This window comes from Eucyclogobius newberryi, unplaced genomic scaffold (genome assembly GCF_026437365.1).
Source record: "Eucyclogobius newberryi isolate DKJ021-1_F unplaced genomic scaffold, fEucNew1.0.hap1 SCAF_4, whole genome shotgun sequence".
Classification (NCBI taxonomy): Eukaryota; Metazoa; Chordata; class Actinopteri; order Gobiiformes; family Gobiidae; genus Eucyclogobius; species Eucyclogobius newberryi.
In genome coordinates this window covers 40,865,995-40,870,867 of record NW_027316056.1, presented here as the reverse complement: position 1 = coordinate 40,870,867, position 4,873 = coordinate 40,865,995, and positions in this window count along the sequence as shown.

The window sequence follows — 4,873 nt, the reverse complement described above, 5'->3', positions numbered from 1 at the left end:
CTGTGCCACGCCCTGTGCCCCGCCCTGTGCCACACCCTGCGCCACTCCCTGCCACACCCTATGCCACGCCCTGTTTTATCTGCAAACTCCAGTTGGTCCAGCTTGTCACGTGCAGATCTTTGTAAATGATGTAACACGATTCTCTGCATCGTCATCACTGAGGCCATCATCAATGCTCTAAATGCTCTAAATGCTCTAAACGCTCTCAATGCTCTAAATGCTCTCAATGCTCTAAATGCTCTCAATGCTCTCAATGCTCTAAATGCTCTCAATGCTCTAAATGCTCTCAATGCTCTAAACTCTCTAAATGCTCTCAATGCTCTAAATGCTCTCAATGCTCTAAATGCTCTCAATGCTCTAAACTCTCTAAATGCTCTAAACGCTCTCAATGCTCTAAATGCTCTAAACGCTCTCAATGCTCTATATGCTCTAAATGCTCTAAACGCTCTCAATGCTCTAAATGCTCTAAATGCTCTAAATGCTCTAAATGCTCTAAATGCTCTAAATGCTCTCAATGCTCTAAATGTTCTCAATGCTCTAAATGCTCTCAATGCTCTAAATGCTCTCAATGCTCTCAATGCTCTAAACGCTCTAAATACTCTAAATACTCTCAATGCTCTCAATGCTCTAAATGCTCTAAATGCTCTAAACGCTCTCAATGCTCTAAATACTCTCAATGCTCTCAATGCTCTAAATGCTCTCAATGCTCTAAACGCTCTAAACGCTCTCAATGATCTAAATGCTCTCAATGCTCTAAATGCTCTAAACGCTCTCAATGCTCTAAATGCTCTCAATGCTCTAAATGCTCTCAATGCTCTAAATGCTCTAAACGCTCTCAATGCTCTAAATGCTCTCAATGCTCTAAATACTCTCAATGCTCTTAATGCTCTCAATGCTCTAAACGCTCTCAATGCTCTAAATACTCTCAATGCTCTAAATGCTCTCAATGCTCTAAATGCTCTCAATTCTCTCAATGCTCTCAATGCTCTAAACGCTCTCAATGCTCTAAATGCTCTCAATGCTCTCAATGCTCTAAACGCTCTCAATGCTCTAAATACTCTCAAGGCTCTAAATGCTCTCAATGCTCTCAATGCTCTAAATGCTCTCAATGCTCTAAACGCTCTAAATGCTCTAAATACTCTCAATGCTCTCAATGCTCTAAATGCTCTAAATGCTCTAAACGCTCTCAATGCTCTAAATACTCTCAATGCTCTCAATGCTCTAAATGCTCTCAATGCTCTAAATGCTCTCAATGCTCTAAATGCTCTAAACGCTCTCAATGCTCTAAATGCTCTCAATGCTCTAAATGCTCTAAACGCTCTCAATGCTCTAAATGCTCTCAATGCTCTAAATGCTCTCAATGCTCTAAATGCTCTAAACGCTCTCAATGCTCTAAATGCTCTCAATGCTCTAAATGCTCTCAATGCTCTAAATACTCTCAATGCTCTTAATGCTCTCAATGCTCTAAATGCTCTCAATGCTCTAAATACTCTCAAGGCTCTAAATACTCTCAAGGCTCTAAATGCTCTCAATGCTCTAAATGCTCTAAATGCTCTAAACGCTCTAAACGCTCTAAACGCTCTAAACGCTCTCAATGCTCTAAATGCTCTAAATGCTCTAAACGCTCTAAACGCTCTCAATGCTCTCAATGCTCTCAATGCTCTAAATGCTCTAAATGCTCTCAATGCTCTAAATGCTCTAAATGCTCTCAATTCTCTCAATGCTCTAAATGCTCTCAATGCTCTAAATGCTCTAAATGCTCTAAATGCTCTAAATGCTCTAAATGCTCTAAACACTCTCAATGCTCTAAATGTTCTCAATGCTCTAAATGCTCTAAATGCTCTAAACGCTCTAAACGCTCTCAATGCTCTTAATGCTCTAAATGCTCTCAATTCTCTCAATGCTCTAAACGCTCTAAACGCTCTCAATGCTCTCAATGCTCTAAATGCTCTCAATGCTCTAAATGCTCTAAACGCTCTAAACGCTCTCAATGCTCTCAATGCTCTAAATGCTCTAAATGCTCTAAATGCTCTAAACGCTCTAAACGCTCTCAATGCTCTAAATGCTCTAAATGCTCTCAATGCTCTAAATGCTCTCAATTCTCTCAATGCTCTAAATGCTCTAAACGCTCTCAATGCTCTAAATGCTCTCAATGCTCTAAATGTTCTCAATGCTCTCAATGCTCTAAATGCTCTAAATGCTCTAAATGCTCTAAATGCTCTAAATGCTCTAAATGCTCTCAATGCTCTAAATGTTCTCAATGCTCTAAATGCTCTCAATGCTCTAAATGCTCTCAATGCTCTCAATGCTCTAAACGCTCTAAATACTCTAAATACTCTCAATGCTCTCAATGCTCTAAATGCTCTAAATGCTCTAAACGCTCTCAATGCTCTAAATACTCTCAATGCTCTCAATGCTCTAAATGCTCTCAATGCTCTAAACGCTCTAAACGCTCTCAATGATCTAAATGCTCTCAATGCTCTAAATGCTCTAAACGCTCTCAATGCTCTAAATGCTCTCAATGCTCTAAATGCTCTCAATGCTCTAAATGCTCTAAACGCTCTCAATGCTCTAAATGCTCTCAATGCTCTAAATACTCTCAATGCTCTTAATGCTCTCAATGCTCTAAACGCTCTCAATGCTCTAAATACTCTCAATGCTCTAAATGCTCTCAATGCTCTAAATGCTCTCAATTCTCTCAATGCTCTCAATGCTCTAAACGCTCTCAATGCTCTAAATGCTCTCAATGCTCTCAATGCTCTAAACGCTCTCAATGCTCTAAATACTCTCAAGGCTCTAAATGCTCTCAATGCTCTCAATGCTCTAAATGCTCTCAATGCTCTAAACGCTCTAAATGCTCTAAATACTCTCAATGCTCTCAATGCTCTAAATGCTCTAAATGCTCTAAACGCTCTCAATGCTCTAAATACTCTCAATGCTCTCAATGCTCTAAATGCTCTCAATGCTCTAAATGCTCTCAATGCTCTAAACGCTCTAAACGCTCTCAATGCTCTAAATGCTCTCAATGCTCTAAATGCTCTAAACGCTCTCAATGCTCTAAATGCTCTCAATGCTCTAAATACTCTCAATGCTCTAAATGCTCTAAACGCTCTCAATGCTCTAAATGCTCTCAATGCTCTAAATGCTCTCAATGCTCTAAATACTCTCAATGCTCTTAATGCTCTCAATGCTCTAAATGCTCTCAATGCTCTAAATACTCTCAAGGCTCTAAATACTCTCAAGGCTCTAAATGCTCTCAATGCTCTAAATGCTCTAAATGCTCTAAACGCTCTAAACGCTCTAAACGCTCTAAACGCTCTCAATGCTCTAAATGCTCTAAATGCTCTAAACGCTCTCAATGCTCTAAACGCTCTAAACGCTCTAAACGCTCTAAACGCTCTCAATGCTCTAAATGCTCTAAACGCTCTAAACGCTCTAAACGCTCTCAATGCTCTAAATGCTCTAAATGCTCTAAACGCTCTAAACGCTCTCAATGCTCTCAATGCTCTCAATGCTCTAAATGCTCTAAATGCTCTCAATGCTCTAAATGCTCTAAATGCTCTCAATTCTCTCAATGCTCTAAATGCTCTCAATGCTCTAAATGCTCTAAATGCTCTAAATGCTCTAAATGCTCTAAATGCTCTAAACACTCTCAATGCTCTAAATGTTCTCAATGCTCTAAATGCTCTAAATGCTCTAAACGCTCTAAACGCTCTCAATGCTCTTAATGCTCTAAATGCTCTCAATTCTCTCAATGCTCTAAACGCTCTAAACGCTCTCAATGCTCTCAATGCTCTAAATGCTCTCAATGCTCTAAATGCTCTAAACGCTCTAAACGCTCTCAATGCTCTCAATGCTCTAAATGCTCTAAATGCTCTAAATGCTCTAAACGCTCTAAACGCTCTCAATGCTCTAAATGCTCTAAATGCTCTCAATGCTCTAAATGCTCTCAATTCTCTCAATGCTCTAAATGCTCTAAACGCTCTCAATGCTCTAAATGCTCTCAATGCTCTAAATGTTCTCAATGCTCTCAATGCTCTAAATGCTCTAAATGCTCTAAATGCTCTAAATGCTCTAAATGCTCTAAATGCTCTCAATGCTCTAAATGTTCTCAATGCTCTAAATGCTCTCAATGCTCTAAATGCTCTCAATGCTCTCAATGCTCTAAACGCTCTAAATACTCTAAATACCCTCAATGCTCTCAATGCTCTAAATGCTCTAAATGCTCTAAACGCTCTCAATGCTCTAAATACTCTCAATGCTCTCAATGCTCTAAATGCTCTCAATGCTCTAAACGCTCTAAACGCTCTCAATGATCTAAATGCTCTCAATGCTCTAAATGCTCTAAACGCTCTCAATGCTCTAAATGCTCTCAATGCTCTAAATGCTCTCAATGCTCTAAATGCTCTAAACGCTCTCAATGCTCTAAATGCTCTCAATGCTCTAAATACTCTCAATGCTCTTAATGCTCTCAATGCTCTAAACGCTCTCAATGCTCTAAATACTCTCAATGCTCTAAATGCTCTCAATGCTCTAAATGCTCTCAATTCTCTCAATGCTCTCAATGCTCTAAACGCTCTCAATGCTCTAAATGCTCTCAATGCTCTCAATGCTCTAAACGCTCTCAATGCTCTAAATACTCTCAAGGCTCTAAATGCTCTCAATGCTCTCAATGCTCTAAATGCTCTCAATGCTCTAAACGCTCTAAATGCTCTAAATACTCTCAATGCTCTCAATGCTCTAAATGCTCTAAATGCTCTAAACGCTCTCAATGCTCTAAATACTCTCAATGCTCTCAATGCTCTAAATGCTCTCAATGCTCTAAATGCTCTCAATGCTCTAAACGCTCTAAACGCTCTCAATGCTCTAAATG